This window comes from Stenella coeruleoalba, assembly GCF_951394435.1.
Source record: "Stenella coeruleoalba genome assembly, chromosome: 8".
Classification (NCBI taxonomy): Eukaryota; Metazoa; Chordata; class Mammalia; order Artiodactyla; family Delphinidae; genus Stenella; species Stenella coeruleoalba.
The window spans coordinates 64,699,279-64,721,088 of NC_137154.1; the positions used below are offsets into that span (position 1 = coordinate 64,699,279).

Below are 21,810 nucleotides of genomic sequence, written 5' to 3' on the forward strand. Positions count from 1 at the left end.
ATGCATTGGGGAAATGATGCACAGTGTGATTTACAGCACAAATTAACAATTTCAAAGTTCTTGAGAAGTCCTATGGAAAAGAAATCCATTATTCTTAAATACCTATTTAAACATCTCTCAGATCACTAACATTTTCAGATCAGTTTGGGAACTTTTGACTTCGACTATTTTCACAACTCTTCCTAGGGCATGTTTTCCTTTTATAAATCAATACTGTGTCTTTTTGGTTGCATAGTACTGAATCCACTGTAGCTAATGCAAAGAGAAAGAAATTTACTAATGTGTGTTAAATGACTTACAGAAATCTGGGAATAAATTATGTAACAGACTTTAGGCTGAACTTTTAACAATGACTCCCAAAGCTTCAGCATAGAACTGTGCCTCAGGACTTCCCTGGTAGTCCAGTGGTTAGGGCTCCACGCTTCCACTGCAGGGGGCATGGGTTCGATCGCTGGTTGGGGAACTAATATCCCACATGCAAAAAAAAAAACCCCAAAACTGTACCTCTACATGCTGCTGCTGCCATCATGATCAGGAATCTTGCTGTTGAATCAAGAAGATGCTGCTACAGCCAATTCTGTAACCTCTCTGCTCTGCTGTGAGTCACATCAGCAGAACAAATCCCTCACACCTGGCCTTTATTATATTAACCCAATTTATTTTTTATTTTTTTAACATCTTTATTGGAGTATAATTGCTTTACAATTGTGTTAGTTGCTGCTGTATAACAAAGTGAATCCGCTATACGTATACATATATCCCCATATCGCCTTCCTCTTGTGTCTCCCTCCCACCCTCCCATCCCACCCCTCTAGGTGGTCACAGAGCACCGAGCTGATTTCCCTGTGCTATGCGGCTGCTTCCCACTAGCTATCTATTTTACATTTGGTAGTGTATATATGTCCATGCCACTCTCTCACTTCGTCCCAACTTACCCTTCCCCCTCCCTGTGTCCTCAAGTCCATTCTCTACGTCTGCGCATCTTTATTCCTGTCCTGCCCCTAGGTTCTTCAGAACCAATTTTTAATTTTTTTTAGATTCCATATATATGTGTTTAAATGCTCCTTTCTTAAAGTTTTGTTTTTTTCTAAGTCCCCAAACTAAATTAGACCTCACTGTTATTCTCTCATAGCATATTATATCTTTCTACCATAGCTCTTATTTTAGTACATAACTACTTAGGTATTTAATTACTATCTCTTCTACTAAAGTACTGTGGGAATAGGAACCATATCTGTTTTGCATCCCTTAAAGAAATGCCTAACTCACACTAAGTCAATGCATACGTTTGAATCATTATGAATGGGTGGAAGGATGGCTGGATGGATAAGAGTGACTGAGTACCTAAAAGGGCAAATGAGCAGAGAGCCTTAAATCTTAGGACATGACTAAGAAAAACAGGGTGATAGATTTAGCTGGCCATATCTTTTCCCAAGATGACTGGTTCTAGAATTTCTTTTATGGAAGTATCTGTGCTCTGGTGAGTGGTGGAGTGGGTGAGGGATTGCACTCTGGCCAATAGGTGTAATCTGCAAGGCAACTCTTACCATGCCTCACATATAGTAGGTGCTTAATATATCGTTGTTATGGAAGGAATGCCAGTGCATACATGTAAAAAACTAAGCACTCCGCAGACGCATTTTGCCCTATAGGTGTTACTGTTAATTATCAGAATCTATTTTAATTTAATTAAGTTATATAAACATTTTTGATACCCTTGCATTTTGTTTAACTACAAAAGTCCCTAGAGTAGGCAGGAGACCTTGAAACCTGAAAAGGCTCTGTCTCCTCCAATCTTTATTTAATCAGAAGCAACCTAGATTCCATGTTAGTGTAACGCTGTACAGAATAAAATGACAATGATAGAAGTACTTTCAACTAGGGCCATAACATTAACTCGTAAAAAAAAAAAAAAGCGCTTCAAAGCTTCAAAAAAATGAGGGCATGAAATATTTTTAGTTGTCTTTATTCTTTATTTGAGCTCCAGATTTTAATTCCATGTGCTAACTTGGTAACTTTTAGCTTCTTAGAAACATGTAAGGAGCAGAAACTTCAAAGCTGTAAATCCACTTCCTGAAAAGCAAATTTGGAAACAAGATCTATACAAAGATGAACATTACATACAATGCAAGAGTTTGGTATATTTATTTTTTTCAGCTTCATGTATGATGAAAAAATCTATGTATCTGAAATACACAAAACATGGTAAAGACCACTTAATTTGCTGTGGACCCTCAATTTCTGAATCTTTTGTCAAGTTTCCCTCCTGCTTACATGCATAATTGACCACATGTTTCTCTCTATTTGCTTAAACCAGATGTCCATGGGGCTTTCCTGCAGTATTTAGGAAAGAGGAACGCTTACAGAATTGTATTTGGCTCTATCAAGCAATGTTTTGGTGGAAAATGACCAACAAGTTTAATTTCTCTCAACTGGGAATCATTCTGCCTCACTTCCTGGGAAGGAAAGCTATAAAACAAAAAAGGAGTTATGAACTGGGCTCTTAATGGTAACTGGAAAACACACAAAATTTTAACTTCAATTTTATTCTACTTTGTAATAATAATCCTTTGTATTTGTGTAACATGATAGAGTTCATATAGTACTTCCATATTTACTGAGATGTATTTTGTGCTTGCTTATACAGGATTCTTTCTCGTTAAAAAAGAATTTCTGTGTGTTTCTACACATTAGCTGAAGTCTTTTCACCATCTCCTTTTGGGATGAGAATCTCAGAACTTTTCTGATGAGAACACATTTATTGGATCTGTGCCATGAATACATGTGCTCAGTACAATTAAGAATTCGCGCGCACACACACACACACACACACACACACACTCTCTCTCTTAAGAAAAAACATCTGCTCCTGATCCAGAATTCAATACAAAGAGAGGACAAGTGCATAGACACCCACAATAAAAGGGAAATGTGGTAATATGTGAAAGGATTGATAAAATAAAAATGCCAAAGAAGTTCTGAGCAGAATAGATGTTATCATTTAGGATTCTTGAGTATCTATTATACATTAGATACTTTGCACTTTTATATACTAAGTTTGAATAGTTACCATTATTATGTAAAACAACTCTTATTTCCATTTTGACAATGAATGAAAAAGGTCCTCAAAGTTCTTGAGTTCACAATCTAAGATTAAAATCAATAAATGGAAGATCTAGAATCAAAAAGCATGTCTACGGCCCAGGTATTTGGTTATTATGGAAAAGCTTCCCAGAGAAGTGTCCTTTGAACCAAGCTGAGCCTTGAAGAGTGAATAGGATTTTGAATAGGCAAAGAAAATGTCAGAGGAAACCAACTACCTGAGCACAAGTGTAAATAAGACCACAGGCAGCTGGAATGGATCTCAGCAGAGGGAGTGAACTCAAGCATAAAGGGGAGTTCTTGGCACAGAGCTGAGAGTTGATGGGGGAACATGAACGCTAGTGTACAACTGAGAATTATGCCAAGAATAAGACAAAAAGGAAGACTGGGCACTAAGTGTGAAGGAAATTAAGAAGGTGGGGGCATGAACCGACTTTCAGGAGGAGAAATGAGAGATGTCATTATATGAACTGATCTTGAAAAATTCCCATATCTCTGTTTTTATCTTATATTCAAAAATATTCTGGTACCTGACTTTTGCCTTGTGTGTCAGAGACTGAAAATGGTCACCAGTAGCTTTATTATCCTCATCTCCAGGACATACAACTTCTTTATTCGCTTCCCCTGGCAATTAGATTAAAACCAATGATAAAGTTCTGGCCAGTGAAGTTTGAGTGGAAGCGATGAGCAGTACTTCCAGGCCTGGCTCATTAAATCCTTCCATGTCTAATCCTAGCATTTTTACTGCATCCATTGGATGAATGAAGAGAACTTCAAAGGCCTGCAGGAGAGACAAGATAAAAGGATCTTGGGTACCTTCGTGACTGTGTGGAGCAGAGACCATCCATTGACCTGCACTTCAATGTCTAGTGAGAAACAAACTCTATTTTGAGGTAAGTCACTGGAATTTGGGGATTGTTTCTTTCAGCAGTTATCCCACCCTGATATGCCGGGCTGAATAATTTGTGATGATCATTATCTCTGACTTGGACCCCGATTGTCCACTGCTATTCCCAACAGACTGAACAGTGTTGGAGAAATTGCACAGCCTTGTTGAATAATGCCTCAACAGGGCTCCCAGTGTTGCCATGGAATCCTTCTGTGTTCTACTGGTCATGAACTGTTCTCATTCCTTTCATGGCTTAATTTAAAGTTTCATCTTTCTCCTTAGGATTTTCCTGCTCCTACTCTCAGCAGATGAATTAGCTGTCTCATCTTTAGTTAAGTGCTTATTCAAGACTCATAACCATTTTTGTTTTTTCATGTTAACTTAAGCAGTTCTTTATGTATTAGAGATATAAGACCATTATGGATATTAGGTATAAAATGGCTAAGATTTTAAAAGACCAACTAAACCAAAAGTTGACAAAGATGTGGAAAAACTGGAACTCTCATATACTCTTCGTGGGAATGTAGAATGGTACAATCACTTTGTAAAACTGTTTGGCAATGTTTTTAAAAGTTCATCTATCATATAATCCAGAAATTCTACTCCTGGGTAGTTACTCAGAGGTCCAAGAGGAAATCTCCAATAGTATTATAGCCAAAAAGAGGTCTTCCACTGTGGATTTTCTGTGGTTTGTGGTGTGGAGTGACACGTAAACATTTTTCTCTATTTTTCCCTTGAAACCTTCAGTAAGGTCTGTGTCAGTCACTAGTTATTGTGTGTAAGTTGTTTTTTTTTTTTAAAAAAAGACTGCTGATAATTTGGTTAGAATAACAACATCTCTTGACCCCTTACCTTGGTTCAGGTACCACACTATGCACATTCACATATGTTATCTTTTTCAAATCTTACAGTCATCTTGAACGGTAATTATTATTCCCCTTCTAGAGATTAAAAAACATGTGCCCCATAGTAAAACCAAAATGAAACAGATAACAGAAAACTTGCTAAGAATAACATACTGGAAGATCCCAACACTTGCCCTCCACCCTCCAATTAAAGATAAAGCTGCTTATTTTTACCTCTGCTTGGAACTTTGACCATATTTTTATTTCTATTTTTGACCAGTCAGTCTCCAGTTAAGTATTAGTGAGAACTTACTGTGGGCTAGGCTTGAGGTAAAAAAAAGGGGTGGGGGTGGGGTGGGGAATAGACATGGTACCTACATTCAGTGCTTTAAAGAAGACAGGGACTAAAAAGATATTCCCTGGATGACTGTAGTGAGAGTCAAGACAGAGTCCAAAGAAACACAGACAAAGGGTATTGACGGTGTGATAGAAGCAAGTCTTTCCAGAGGAAGTGACACTTGAGCTGAGTCATAAAGATATGCAGATGCAGAAGAAAGGTAAGGGAAAGGGGCACCGAGCCACTTCTACTAGAGGGACTAGATGGTACAAAGGCATTGAAATGAGGAATCACAAAATCATCAGAGAATAGCAGGTAGCTCAGAATGGCTGGAGCATGCAGCAGAGGTCAATGCCTGGGGCCCAGGGATGAGCGTGGGGTGTAACAACAGACGGTGCGACTTCCTGAGAAACTACTCTCATGCCTAGCAACCAACTGAACCCCAAATTGCACTCAGTCTCCTGGACTTTACCCACAGGAATTTTCCAACCATTTTTTTCCCTCTAAGATATACAGTATGGAACTCAGTACTCTGTTTTTCATTTCTTTTTAATATGCTTATACTCCTTTTAAACCAGAGGACAGATGATTTCATGGGGCAGGACTTATGTGGACAAGGATTGGTAATATAACTGATTTTGTCCACAATTCTGCAGGTTCTTTAATGTGATTTGATCACCTTCTCCAGGGATGAGCAGGCCCTAGAGGCTCTAGAGGACAAACCTCACACTAAAAATACTTAACTCCTGGGCTTCCCTGGTGGCGCAGTGGTTGAGAGTCCGCTTGCTGATGCAGGGGACGCAGGTTCACGCCCCGGTCCGGGAGGATCCCACATGCCGAGGAGCGGCTGGGCCCCGTGACCCGTGGCCGCTGAGCCTGCGCGTCCGGAGCCTGTGCTCCGCAACGGGAGAGGCCACAGCGGTGAGAGGCCCGCGTACCGCAAAAAAAAAAAAAAGTAAAAATACTTAACTACTGAACCGACAAATTAAATGGTAATTTATTCATTTATAGCATAGGAATGCCTCTCCATTAGCCAGAATGCCAGATCTGGACATGCTGAGTAAAGGGAATATCATTTAGTGAAGAACCACCCATTAATGGGCACTTCCTTGTATTACTTCAATTACTTGTCACCACAACTCTGTGATGTAGTTCTTACTTCATCCCAGTTTTATAAATGAAGAATTTAAATGAGAAACTTTAAACGATCTACCTTGATCTCATAGCTAACAAGTTTTGGAGCTTAGTTTCAAATCTAATGCTTTGATTTCTACCCCATGCAATGGGCAGGGTGTACCCACACTGCCTGGAAAAAAAAGTGATGATGATGATGGCGATTTAACTAAAATGATTATAATTTATTGGATGTTTACTTTGTGCCGAATACTTTCACATGCATTATTTTATGTAACCATAACGACTCTATTAAGTGAGAAACTATTTCCATTTTAGCAATGAGGGAACTAATGTTCAAAGGTTTAAATAACTTTTCTAACCTTCAAACCTGGTTAATTGGTGGGGCAGATATTCAAACCAGGTCTCCCTGCCCACAAAGTACTTTTTACTGACAGTCAAATACTGGTAAGACTATTTGGTGAATGAGAGTCAGATTGAAGAGAATTTGTTACTTGATAGAACATTCCATCTAGGGTGTGGTAGAGGATAGAAAACCACTGAAGTTCTCCTAGTAGGGACTGATCATGTGTCTTCATAACTTGTAGCAATAGACATTGAATATTTAATACTATTATTTTTTTGTTTTTGTTAATAATTCTTATTAGTCACAAAAAACTTCTGTCACTATCCTTATTCATGATAGAGTAAACATTATTATGTTCATTTTATATTGTCTCACCTTTTTCTGAGGATAAATTTTAGGAATTGAAAAAGAAATGAAGTGCCTCAAACCTGAGGAAAAGCATAATTACTTTTTGATTAACATACTTGAGCAATCTTTCATTACTAATTGGTAGTATATCTGATTAATTCCCAGGTCAGTGAAATTAGAGTTTAGCCTACAAAAATGGATATACGTATGATAGTTTTACAAATTTAAACCCTTTAAACAATCTTGGGACTAGATCAATAAACTTTTTTTAGAATTCCTTTCTAGCATCTAGACTAACAATCTCATCAAGACAGTGTTTTTGTTTTGTTTTATTTCTATCAATATAAAGATTCTCTTTGTGGAAGCAAGATTTGAACAGGCTTTCTTTGAAGTTAGTACCCATGTGGCAAGTTTCAAATAAACCTAGACCTTTGCTCAAAATCAATGCATCTGAGAACTTTCCTTTAACATTCCTTTGTCTCTTGAACCTGGACTCCTTGAGGAAGGGTTTGTTTCTTTCCACTATAGCCCAGTCATCTGGTATGAGGTTAAGTACAAAAGAACGTGCCGTCTAAATGTCAGTTGAATAAATGAATATTTGAATGAATCTACCAACTGTGGACTTTGTTTTATTTTTACATTGCTTACTTTTTTGGAAAGATATCCCAGGTGAGCTTTCTCATCCACTTATTTTTATTCCTTTGCAAAAAGTGTCCTTTGGGACCTCTTCGCCAGATCTCGAAGGTGTGCCCTATCCCGTCTGGCTTGGCGTTTTCTAGGCTCTGGTATTTCCTCACCAGTCTGGGACGCTGTACCTCCCCCCACTGCCAACCCCACCCCCAATCAATTCACATCGTTTTTGACAATAGAATTTCCAAACCCCCTTCCACTATGCATGATTTTCTTTTCCCCTTAAACTTGAAAAGGATGGTGAAAATTTAGGCAACTTAGAGAATATTTAAAACAAAAGAGAAGTAGTGGAAGGTTGAGAAAAGGTCACTATAGTTAGTGAGAAGAGTGTGACTCATTAAAAAACAAAGCCGCATTAACTGACAATGAAACAAATCGGGAGAAAAATCATGAGACCATTTTGGATGGCTGACTGAGACAATACCAGAGATACAAGTGATGAGAATAGGAGGTTAATCAGAAAAGACTACTCTTGAGGTGAAGAAATTTACAAGAAATTTACCTCCCTCCTGGAGGGAGGTCTGTGCCTGCTGGCCCTGGCTGGCTCTGTGACTTATGTGCACATGACCCTCATTTTTTAAATAAGGATATTGGACCAAATGATATATCAGATCCTTTCCAATTCTAACATTTTATTGAGGGCTAGAATTTTCTAGCAGATTAAATGGATTCTTATGTTTTAAGTCCCCATGCCTATTTAGTCTCACATAATTTGATTGCTCTTTGTATTTTCTTCCTCATTTAATCCACATTTATTGAGTGGCTGCTTGATATTTGAACAGTGTTTTAGGCAGTGGGCATACAAAATGGGGAAGATAAAATTACTGCCATCTTCCACCTCACAGGCTGGGTGGCCACAGCTTTATAAACAGCAACAAGGCAACTGGAGCAGAAGCAATGGCTCGGGGAGGGAAGCCAGGATGGAGACAAAATGAAAAAGACAAGGGCAAGAGAAAACATTTTACAATATCCTGAGATACAAATAAGTCCACCACTTAAAAAAAAAACAACAACAGTAAAGATCGGTTATGATTTTGACTTTTACTCCTTCATTTTATGAGGATGGTTAGTGCTGACTGTATGACCGTAGCTACTTAGAAGGTTAATGAGAGATTCACTGGACTTTCCACACCACCTATGAAGGGGATGGTTGATTTTTGTTTTATTGGTGTGGTCACTACCAAGCCCGGCCTATAGATCTGTGTTAACTGTACAATTGCTGCTTGAAGATCTTACAGGTTGCTCAGTGATTCCTCATAGAGCTTGATGCTGACATGAGAATTAGAATTGCAGATGGCAACCCTGAGAATAGAAGAGCCTAGAACAGGTTGGGGCCCTGCAAGTGGGCATAAGTGTATGAAGCAGGTGGGCACATGCCACTAGCTAGTCATGTGGTTAGCAATTAACCAGAAAGAGTGTGCTTTACTGCAAAATCTTCAAATACTTCTTTGTCTTCCCACCTCCCCCCTTTGAACTGTATGCTTGAAAACAGCACAGGCAGTCTAAGTCTCCGTTTGAGACCTCTGATCGCTAAGAGACTTCTCCCCTGCACTGTGACTTTTGATCTCCTGTGCCTGGTCCGGTGCCTGGCACACTGTCATATTTGATCAAAGAAGCCATTTTTGTTGTCATTGTTGTTGTTGCTTACTTGTGTTTATCCCTCCTTGTTGGACAAAGGTATTTAAGTTGGTCAAATGTTAAATATTATTAGGATGATTATTAGAAACAATGCTGGGGATTTAGAGCCACATTTATGTAATTAGTCGAACGGGTTTTTAAAGATTTTTGAATTAAAATAGTACATATAGAATACAGATATACATAAAAAATTCATACAGAAAAATGCATGTAGCTACACAAACTGAGCATGCTGACATCAAGAAACACAACGTCACCAGCATCATGGACTGAGGAGCTTAGAGCTCTTCTCTGAAGATGATTTTTAACACCAGTTGGCAGTGTCCGCCTTCTAGAATCATCTAGTTTTTAGATACGAATTATTTTACTTATCTTCTCCATCAGACTGTGAAAAACATTAGTCCGGGACTGGTCTTTTTCTCTTTGTATCCATGTTACTATTTTAGCAGCTCATAGTAGATTTCCATAGGAGTTTGCTGAGCTGTGAGTCAACTGAAAGTACCCTGAGCCGAGACATCTAATGAGGAGCCCCAGAAAAATCCTGTTTCCAGGTCACTTCTCAGTTTCTGATTTTATTTCTCAGATTTAGCTCTTTAGATGTACTTAGAGCTCCCAGAAAAGAGGCATATTCTAAATTTAGTCTCTCTGGTTGAACATTAAAATATTGGAGTGGAGGAGTGACGGTAGCAAAAGGGGTTAGTTAGCATTTTGTGTACATTAGATAACACAGCTGCTTCCAGTTCAATGGCCAACACCAGAAGTTCTCTAGAAATATGTTCCATGGAAATTCCCATTTCTGCTTGCTTAAGTAGGTTGTTGAGACTTTGGTGAGTAAGCAAGTTGCATCACTGGGGAAAAAAAGGAGACAAGTACCAAAGAAGAAATTACACTCAAGTGGTTTGCCAAATAGCTCTGGGAAAAGCAGGGCAGGATCAGAGGTTTCTGGCAAGTAGCCCCTCTATTCATGTCCCTGTCTTTCTTTGACTGGATTATAGCACAAATTTTGGTACATAGCTGTTTCCTTTGCAGACCTCTGATTAGTTCAAATTATCCTTATGCTAGTCCTGTGTTGAAATGCTCCTGAGCCCCAACTGAAAGAGATCAGACTCTTTTACAAGATGGGGATCCAGCCAGCTGTGAAGACAGGGTGCACTAGTCAGTCTGGAAACATCTGTAGGAGTAACCAGATGTTTTAATAAGAGGAGAATCAGAGGCTGAGTGAATGACTGAAAAGGCTAAAAGAGTGGATGACTCACCTCTGAGCACACGGATGCTTGTGGATTTTCCCACTTTTTAAACATTGTGGTTGGATTAGGTGTCTGAAATCATCTCCCTCATGCCCTATATTTTTTGAAAGCTTTTTTTTGCGGGAGGGATTAAATTTCTTGATTCATGGGCCCTACTCAAGAATGACCATCTTTGCCTAGCAGATTTCTGGTGCCTGGATTGGAAGAATCAGAGCAAGGCCATCCCTCTATGTAGGCTGATGCTGTGGTGGTGTGATTTCAAGGATACCAGGAAAGCCGTCACTGACATTTCTCTCTCCCTGAAGTTCATAATCTCACCATGAAGGATTCCTTCTTTCATCAAAAATCAATCAATATCTCAAACTTGGTTTTGAAATGCAAATCCCGGTATAAGGATTAAAAAGTAAAATTCTGTCTGAATCTCTTAGGAAGCAAATAAAGGGCCTGGGGAAAAGCTGGAGTGATGTGTGTCATTGTTTCTTGAGAATGCAGCCCACTGGGGTCTTCTCTGATCCCAGATTTTGAAATTCTAGCAGCGAGCAGAAAAAGAAAGGCATTTGAGGTAGAAAGGAAGAAGTAAAAAGGGCTCAGAAAGTGAAGGAGGTAAATAAAGAAGGTCAACTTTGGATTTTGAACTGATGATTTGACCTTTTTGAGCCTCAGTTTCTTCATCTGTAAAATAGAACCAATAACATTTTTCGGAGAGTCTTGGTCAATGATCAGAACAGACTCTTTCTTTTGCCAGGCTAATTAGCTAACTAATTTCTTCTTTTTACAAAACAGTGTAAAATTTGGAATTTCAAGAGATGTATATCATCAAAGGAATCTTTTCAGATATCTCTTATGTTTGTTTCTTGGCCCTCCTCTGGTGAGAATTCTTTATTTTTTTTCAAAGGTGTATTGAAATGATATTCTTCTTATCTTAAGTTAGGGACTGGGGACTAAAGTCTGCCCAGTTGATAATTCATGGACATGATTTTCTTTCCTTGTTAATTATCTAAGTAATTTTGGGGCGATGGCTTTTTTGATACTGTACCCTAGATTATTCCCACTCATGACAATTGATCAAACCCAAAGTTTTCCCAAAAAAGGAGGATGGTTTCATGTCAAGTGTCCATCAGTCTTGGCCCTACAGGCCTCTAGGAACAGCTCAGGGTCATGCACGTTGCAGCTCCAGGTTGAGGAGAAGAGTGAACATTATACTGTGTGTGAAGTGCCTAGCAGAGAGACTACATCCACTGTGTATTCAGAACAATTTACATAATAAACAATTTTGAGAGCTGCTGTCCTAGATTTTTGGGCACTGCTGTATTTTATGCTATGAAATTGATTGTCCCCCTTCACTGACTGAATAAATAAAACATGAGCTGACAGAAAATTCAAATTTCAAGACATTATATTTGTTTCTATGAGCACCCAGAAGTGCTGTTACTACTGAATTATTATTAGTACATTGGATATTAATGTGTTAACTCCCAGCTTAAAACAAAACAAAACAAAACTGAGTGATTCAATGACGGGGGACATTGGGATATCATAAATTTTTTTCTCATTACTGGTTGGCATGGATTCAACTCCATGTACTAATTTAGACTTTTTCTGAAGCCATTTTTCAGTCTATACCACCTCTTGAAGTAATGACTTTCAGAAGCTTGCTTCCTAGTATGTGGAATACGTCTTCTCTTCTTCTTCCTCCTCTTCTTCCTCTTCCCCCTCTTCCCCCTCCCTCTTTTTCTACTTCTTGTAGTAAAACTAACTCTCAAGCTTAAAGCAGCATTTCCTAGAGCTGATAGCTTAAAATTTCTGAATCATGTTTACCCATGAATACAATCAGATTTGGGGAGTATCCTTTAGCATTTTGGTTATCATCATCTCCAAGCTATTCACAAATATTTCATTTCTTGTTCTTTCTGTCATATAGAAAAATTATACTCCTAACCTACTTTAATATTGGGCATAGCCATGTGATTTACTTTTCCCAATGAAATCTGAATGAAAGTGGCATATGACCACTTCTGAGCAGAAATTTTAAGAGCCATGCTCAATTTGCCCCATCTTATTCCCTGCCAGAGTAATTGTTGAAGATTAAACCCTCATCAGTGTGGGCCCCTGAGTGACTGGTATGAACAGTGCTGACAGGCACTGGAAATGTACAGTGAAAAGAGAAATAAGTCAGCTGTTAAGCCATGGAGATTCAGAGTTTGGTTGTTACTGAAGCATAATCTAGCCGATTGTAATAAAATATAATCACATGATAGATTCCTAGTCTTCTGAAAAAGTTAGTTTCTAATGATAGTCTTCAAGTCAATGCAAACACATGCCATATGTTGATTATAAAATCTTCTTATACTTGTGGCTGGTGAAATCCTGGCTTGAATCCCTTTACTATTTACCACCACCATCAGAACCAGCATTACCAATGATATACTTAGCAGTAAATTACAGACTCTTAAAGTTAAGGGATAAAATGTTATCTTTCCAACAGTCTTATTTCAGAAATGAGAAAACTGAGATTTTCCAAAGATAAGAGATTTATCTGGGAGCATCCAGGTAGGTTTCTTTTTAATTTTAACTTGGAAATATTTTTCTAGATCCTTGTACTTTGTAACTCACTCCATTCATTCAATTTTTAAAGTTAAATTTTAAAAAGTGAATATTTTCTGGTTAATGGAAGAATCAAGATTAACCTTAATGATTTTTGCTAGAGATCAGTGATATTTCTAAGTGTGTTACTTTTCTGGAGCTGCTATAACAAAATACCACACAGACTGGGTGACTTAAGCAGAAATTCATTCTCTGATAGTTGTGGAGGTTGGAAGTCCTCAAGCTGTTGGCAGGATTGGTTTCTTCTGAAGCCCCTCTCCTTGGCGTGCAGATGGTTGTTTGTGTGTGTGTCCTCACATGGTCTTTCCTCTGTGCATGTGTGCCCCTGATGTCTCTTTGTGTGTCCTGGTTTCTTTTCTTATAAGGACAACAGTCAGCTGGATTATGACCCACCCTGAAAGCCTCTCTTTACCTTAATCAGTTCTTTAAAGGTCCTATCTCCACATACAGTCACATTTTGAGGTACTGGGGGTAACAGCTTCAACATATCAGTTGGGGAGTGGGACAAAGTTCAGCCGATAAGACTAAGATATGACAAATTGAAAGCATTTTAACAAAATAAAACTTAGGGTTAGAATCCCATTTTGGTCACCAGCAGCAGTGATGTTCATGGAGTATGATGTAGTAGAGTTTGGCATAAAATATCTATAAGACTTTGGGACTTCCCTGGCGGTCTACTGGTTAAGACTCCGAGCTTCCACGTCATGGGGTGCATGTTGGAGCCCTGGTCGGGAAACTAAGATCCCACATGTCACATGGCCAAAAAAATTGTTTTTAAATATCTACAAGACTTTAATATTATTTGCCCATCTTACAAAAGATATTTAATCCCAGTGCCTAGACTCTACCCAGCTTGGGGTAGCTGAGAACTGACATCCTGGTACTAAGCCATCCACAAACTATAAGATTGACCACACCCCTGAAGGGAGATTTTCCCAGATGCCAAATCGAAGCAATTGTGTAGAATAATCTCCCTCCCGCAAAGCATAGTCATAATAGCTTCTTTCCTCCCTCTCTTCTCTCCCCTCCCTTTTCTTCCATAAAGCTCCTGTGAGTACACTGCCAGTTTCAGTCTCCTATGCTAGGAACTGAGTTTTAGTGAACCCTAACCCTGCCCTGCAGAGATTCATGTCTAGGAGAGGAGACAGACAAGTAATTGCATGATTATAATATAGAGTAATATTTATAATGCTTCAGGCGCTATAAAAACATTGCAGAGGATTTTCTAAGTCACAACTGGGGGTGGGGGAAGAATCTTAAACTCCCATTTCTACAACTCTTTTTTTCTTTTCAAAGGGTATTCCACCGTGCTATCCCAGGAGGTAGAGTGTGTAGTACGAGGCACAACTGCAAAGCGTGGAATTAATGTTCTAACTAATGAACTGGAAAATAGGCTACAAAAGAAGATTGTCCCTTTAAAGCCACCCCCTTGAGAGGCTTTGCACTAATTCCAAAGATGGTCCCTTTCATTAAAGCATTTTGGGATTTATATTTGGTCAGACTGTGAACTCGTCTAGAACAGAACAAAGATTAATTTAAAGTATGGTGCATGATTCAAGTTTATAGAACAAGTAAATTAATCCAGAGATAGAGGCACATTTTAAATATCACGACTGGTGGATAATACTTGCTCCTGAGTGTTTTGGGTGTCTAGAGAGTTAAGGCATCCAAATTCAACAAAATCATGATCTGACTATGTTTGGAGTTCATAGTGAGGCATGGCTGTACGGTAACAGAACTGGATTTCTTGCAAACCAGTTCCAAAGAAAACCAGAACAAAAATAAGAAGAAAAGAAGGCAGAGTTTGATGAATGGTAATGTCATCCTCAAATGTGAAGAGTGCCGGGTGTAATGTAGGAGGAGATTGCTATATAAAGCTGTAAGTACCTTCTAAGAAAAGCAGATTGTATTAGAGGTGTAATTTCTCCTGAGAACAAAAGCACCATCCCAGGGTTACTCAGACCCTGTAGGATTTTGAATAAGCAAAAGTAATCTCGAGCTGAATTTTGGGAGTGGGACTGGAGAGTACCATATTATACTGAACAGTGTAAAAAGAATTTGCAGTTCCTAGGAGCAAGCCAGGAGGCCCACCTGGAAGGAGAAGAGAGTGGGAAAGGCGGATGGACACCACCAAGATGAAGAATAAGCAGGTGACACCACTGTGTCCTGGTGGCCAAAAGACAAAGGTGGACTGGTTCAAATGGGTCATGGGTTCTCACAGGGATTTGGTTCTTTGCTCCTTACACTGTTGTTACAAGTATGAGAACCCTACCAACATGATTTTGTTGGTGGTGCTTTTTAAGATCAAGGAAGAGATTTGAAATTCTATACTTGAGCCAAAGTGATGTAAATCGGGGGCATTTTGCAAGGAAGGTGAAATAATGCTTAAATAGCGCTGATTTGTGGGAGCAGGAACTCAGAGCTAGAAGTGACAATGGAAACCTAAGTCCTCCGGGGATAACTCTTAGAAACGGCTTTGACTGTGGCATGGGACTTCTGAGTATTCTTAGTTCAGGGAGTAGGGTTACCCCAGTTGATGTATGGGTATCATGTAAAAGACAGCACTAGACAGGCTTTTTTTTTTTTTAAAGAAAAGGAGAATACTTGATTTGAACAAACAGAACTATATACCATCCCTTTAATTCTTCTGTTTATTTTGTACAAATTTGTTTCTGAGGATTTGTGGTACAGTTTGATCCTGGTCAGGACTGTGCTGTCATCTGCAGAAAAAATGAGGCAAGCTAGACGGAATATCTGAGCACCTCAGTTTTTATTATAGAAAGGTGATCTTAAAGGTTTTTTTTTTCTAGAAATTTCCTCCTCTTTATTTCTTTTGCTTTATTAAGAAAATTTCCCACCCAGCTACTGCCACCATTATAGAGTTGATTCTTGGGATCCCATTGTACTCTCTAGAAATGTCCACTTTAGCACACGTAAGATATTAGAGAATTTATACCTTTACACTTTTCTGTCCCTTTAGATTATGAGCTGCTTGAGGGCAGAGAATGTGTCTTACTTATTTCTGTTTACTCTGAACCTATTGTTTGTATCAAACATTCAGTAAATATCTATTGTACAAATGAATGAATTCATGCTTAAATGTATGTATGCATAAATAAATAAATATCTATGTTCCTAGAATTTATAATTTAAATATAGGAAATTTTAAATAGCACAGTTCAAGTGAGGGCTCATATCAAGCTGAAACTTTTCAATTGTCAAAGGAGTTTTGCTGGACTTCTTAGAGACTGTTTCAGTTTGCTTGTTTTAAATATAATTCATTTCCATGTCTTTTTCCTAGAATTTCTGTAAGCCACCACCCATCACCTCTAACACCCATCCCCCCCCAAAAAAAACGCCAATAACAAAAAAACCTTTTCTCTGAGAAACAAAAGAGGAAATAAGTGAAGTTGGTTTGCATGTCTTCATGAATTTTTAGGATGAAAGAGTAACCCGGAAAGACTTTCTCTTGCACTCAGCTGAACCATTTTTTTCAGTCTACATAACCCACTACCTAATTACAAGCTTGAAACATGGTTAGGAATGGAACAGAATCCAAAGAACCAATTACATCCCCAATCAGGGTTACTGGCAACTTGTTCAGCAGCTGGCGTGAAAAAAGAGGAAGTTACTAAACCAGAAGATGCAATCAGTCTGTTGATCATGTGAGAGGAAGATCATAAGCTTTCTTACTGCTGTTCTCACGGAGGTTCTGTATCGCTCAGACAGAGACAAGGGACCTCTTTAAAGAGATCAAAGTTGATAACAGGAGTCGCTGTGTAAATCTGAACCCTGGGGAGGGATTGTTGGGAGAAAACGAGAAGCATCAGTTTGTTCCTGGCTTCTTCTGAGACCTGTTTTGAAAGCTGCCCAGCAGGAGTCGAGTACTGTTGCCTTGCGGTTGACCAGAGCACGGCCTGGTACTGGAGAAAAAGCAGTACGTGTGGGAGGGAGCTCGGAGCTCTTTTGTGGGCCTTGGATTGTTACCACACAACAGAGGACCCAGACAAAAGGAATCTAGCTTTTTTAAAAAAGGAGAATGCTTGATTTGAACAAACAATTATGTAGCCTCCCTTAAATCCTTCTGTTTATTTTGTACGGTTTGTTTTCAAGGATCTGTGGTAAAATTTGATCCTGGTGACAGAGGTGATGTCATGTGAGCTAAAAGAAAAAAAAAAGGAAAGGACATGGCTTAGCGGCAAGGAGAAAAGAGGATGTGTTAGGTGAGGGGCATGTGACGTGAAATCCTAGGAGCCAGAGGGTCTGTTTGGGGTGGGAAGGCAAGGCTGTTTGCGTGGAGAGCAAGGCCAGGAAACCACTCTGGGGGAGAGGGGCAATTACAGCCCTGGGCAGGAGATGGTTGGCGCCTCTAAGATCCAGGGTCAGAGCCACAGACATTGGTTTGGTTGTTTGTTTTGATAACTGGGGACGACTGTATCCATCTAAGCCTGGTGTAAGTAACAAGGCACTTCTGACAAGTTCTCCATCCTGGCTATATATTGGAATTACTTTTTAATGGCCAAGGCCCTGGTATTATATAAAGCTGTGTAGGTGATTGTAATGTGCCACAGGATAGAGGAAGCACCCACCTCAATTTTGCAAAAACCCCGACAGTGTTTCTCTACCTCTTTAGCTCTAATGACAATCCGTAGTGTAGTCACCTGTTGGTACATCTGCCTCCCAAAACAGTGGTTTTCTAATTTAAGGTGCATTGGAATTTCTAGGGTATATTGTAAAAGCATTTTAAAAAGACACATTTTGTCTTTGTAAATCTGGGGTGGGACTCGAACGTCAACGTTCTAACAAGTTCCCAGGTGCTGCCTCTTCCGGCCCTTTGAACACACTGCCAGGGGCAAGGCTTTAAACTCTACCTACTCACAGCCTTGTTCTTGCTTCAATTTCAGTGTAGTTGTTCAGAGTCCAGGCTGTGGGTTCAGACCACGTTGGCTTCTACCTTATATTAGCTGATTGAATCTGGACAAACTTATTACCCTTCCTACCTAGTTTCTTCACCTATGACAAAAGAAATAAACACTAGGGAATTCCCTGGTGATCCAGTGGTTAGGACTCTGCAATCTCACTGCCGAGGGCCCAGGTTCAATCCCTGGTTGGGGAGCTAAGTTGCCGCAAGCTGCTCGATGCGGCCAAAAAAAAAAAAAATAGAGAAGTAAACAATAAATCAAGCCGTCAGCTAGTGTTTTCTGACTTCCACGGTATAAATACAACCACTATGGCCAATTTCAAGCTACCAATGCGACATCACTGAACAGGGCATTAGGAAGAGATGTGCACATCAATAAATAGTGTTTCCACCACAGAGACACAATCAATGAAGATAACCTCAAGAGAAAAGATAAGAGTAAACAGGAGTACAATAAATAAGAAGTGATAAGTCTGATTATTTATTCCCTTTAGAAAATAAAATTTATTTGATTACAAACTTTTGTTTCTTGATAATATCTATGTTTAACAGCTGGATTGCAAAATGTCTGAATATTTACTGATAGGCACTTGTTAGTTGGTACAAGCTGGCTCCAACACATCACTGACTTGTGAAATAGATTCAGTCGCTGCCCTCATGAAGCTTACAGTCCAGAAATGAATGGGCATGGGTCCTCTAAGGACACTAAGCCAACTTTGGAGTGATCAGTGGGGTAGGCAGAAATTTGACCACCATGACCTTCACCCTCTGGTGTTATGCCCGTGAATACGTTATGTTACATGGTAAAGGGACTTTGCAGATCTAACTGGGTTTATAAACTAGACGACCAGGAATTCCCTGGAGGTCTAGTTGTTAGGACTCGACACCTTCACTGTCGGGGGCCCAGGTTCAGTCCCTGGTTGGGGGAACTAAGATCCCTCAAGCCTCATGGAGCAGCCAAAATAAATAAATAAAAATGAATTAGATGACCTTAAGATAGTGAGGTTAGCCTTGATTATCCAAGTGTGTGTAATGTAATCACATGAACCCTTAAAACAGAAGAGAGAGGCAGATGCAGAAACCAGAGAGGTTCAAAGCACCAGAAAGATCTGCTGCACTGTTGTTGGTTTGAAGAGGAAGGGAACAATGTAACAAGGAGATGTCAACCCCTGTTCTGTAACTACCAGGAAATGAACTCTGCCAATAACCAGGAAGTTTGGAAGAGCAACCTCAGTTGCAGAGGAGAACCCCAGCCCTGGCCAATACCTTGATTTTAGACCAGTGAGACCTTAAGAAAAGAACTCAGCCACACCATGCCAGGCATCTGACCCAGAGAAGCAGTGAGGTTTGTATAAAGCTGCTCCCTGTGTGGTAATTTGCTACACATCAATAGAAAACTAATAGAGTCAGTAAAGAAAGGATCAAAGTAATAGTTACTAAAGAAGAGCAGGGGAAGAATGTGCCAGTACTTTCAGGGATATAGAGGTGTTTGGAATGAAGAAGAGAACAGAAATGAGACATAAAGACAGGGGCGCTGCGGGTCCTATTATGAGGAGCCTTTTAAGCTGGGAGAATATTTTGAACATTTTCCAAGAGCAAAGGAAACCAGGATATTTAACATAATCAGTTTGCGTTTATGGAGAACTATGAAGCTGGTGTAGACTGGAAGCAGGCATTTAGCATCTCCTGCTTTGTCAGATCAGGCAAGCATGGTGAAGAGGGAGAAAAGTGGACTGAGGATGCCTAAACCCAGATACTGACCATCATCTGCTTGTTTGTTCTTTTTCACCCCTTCTCCTCAGTCAGTTCACAAGTCACTTACTTAGCACCAGCTACGTGCCAGGCGCCACAACAGGTGGCAGGAACACCGCTCTGAGCTCCCAGACCTCAGCAGGGATCTTGTTGCTGATTTTTCTTTTTCAGAAGTCATGTGGAGTAAGATAAATACAGTTTATGGATTCCCGCAACCAGCTCTGCCACTTATTAAGTGCACAAGCTAGGGCAAGTCACTTAACCTTTCTGAGTTTCCTTTTCCTGATTTGTAAATAACTATTATAGCTACTTCAGAAGGCTATAGTGGTAATCAACTATAAAGTATATAAAAACTTTAAAAGTCGTAAACACCCTGCTCAAATGATTTCTGACTTTCTTCTCTTTGTCTCTCTACCTTCCATGTGCTCTAGTTCTTCTCATATTCTTTTTGCTCTCTCCTTTCATCATTTTCTTTATTAAATTAGTTCAACAAATAATCCTTGAGAGCCTATGCTATTCACTCATCTAAATGTCTCTCCGTATTTGTTTTGTACACACACATTCCAATCCCTCATGGAGCTTACTCTCTGGACACTTAAGGATTTGTAACAAAGCTCATAATGTATTTTTAAGTGGAAAATAAAAGTGATTACAAAATATGTTAGATAGGCGAGTGGGTGTTTTTGTGTATATGTGTGTGCTGTGTGAGAAGGAACAAGAGAGAAGAAAATATGAATCTATGCATAGAGCCAAAGATTGGAAAATATACCTCAAACCGTTAGTAGACTATCTCTAGATGCTTTCATTTGGCTTTCTTTTCATATTTTCCTGTATTTTCCAAATCATCTGCAATAAATACATTTTATAAATATTGATAGTAAAGTAGCCCAACACATTTTAAGAAAAATATAAAGTGTCAAGTGCTATGAATAAGTTATTCACAGGATGTTATGCGAGTGGATGTTTCTGAATTAAATGATGCCTGGGTAGGATCTCTGTGCTTAGCTTAGAGGGATAAAAAGTTCTTTAGGAAAGAACTTAGGGAATGACATTCCAGGAGAAAGACCCAGGGTGTGTAGAGCATGGAGTGGTCAAGAAACAATATTATGTGTGCAGTTCCTGTCACCTGAAGTGTGCCTTGGGTTGGACCAGGAGATGGGAATTGAATGCCATGCTATGGGTCTTAGCTTTTATCTTTTGGAACTTACCTTTTATCTTTTAAGTACAGAGGCATTTAAGCAGAGGATTCAATATAGGCAGACCTTCATTTTCTATAGATTACAGTGGTGGCAGTGTGAAATGCATAGAATAAAGAGGCTAGAGACAGACAGGAAACATGCAGATTTCTCAGGATGCTAGTGTCCAAGTAAAAGATGATAAAGGTCTGGACCAGAACCACATAGTGAGAATGGAGAGAAATATTTTAGAGATAATTAAGAAATGTTTAAGGCTTATTTCCCATTCTGCCTATGTCATACTGTATTGCTAACTTAGTAACACTACAACTCATATAAGAGAGTATACTTAGGTGTTTACATAATACACCTGCCTGATTTTCCAACTGGAAAAAGAGTATCAAAGAGCATGGGGTGGGCTTCCCTGGTGGCACAGTGGTTGAGAGTCCACCTGCCGATGCAGGGGACACGGGTTCGTGCCCCGGTCCGGGAGGATCCCACATGCCGCGGAGCGGCTGGGCCCGTGAGCCATGGCCGCTGAGCCTGCGCGTCCGGAGCCTGTGCTCCGCAACGGGAGAGGCCACAGCAGTGAGAGGCCCGCGTACCGCAAAAAAAAAAAAAAAAAAAAAAAGAGCATGGGAAGGCCAAGACCCAAAGACCTTGGAAGATTTTATAATTTGGCTTAGGCCTCACTCCTGCAAGCCCAGTCGGGGTTAGAAAATGTTGCCCTCTGGCCCAGAATGAAGCTGTGGAGAGATGGAAAACAGCAATGAGCCTGTGGG

General features: G+C 39.6%; 1 long non-coding RNA gene across 1 annotated transcript in view; it reads left to right on the top strand.

Annotated features, from left to right (window-relative positions):
• The first annotated feature begins 3,842 nt into the window (after positions 1–3,842).
• Positions 3,843–21,810, top strand: part of LOC307189952 — a 42,156-nt gene continuing 24,188 nt past the window's right edge. Inside the window, exon 1 of the long non-coding RNA XR_013829327.1 lies at positions 3,843–3,995. This is a non-coding gene — a long non-coding RNA (uncharacterized lncRNA). The remainder of the gene's footprint in view (positions 3,996–21,810) is intronic.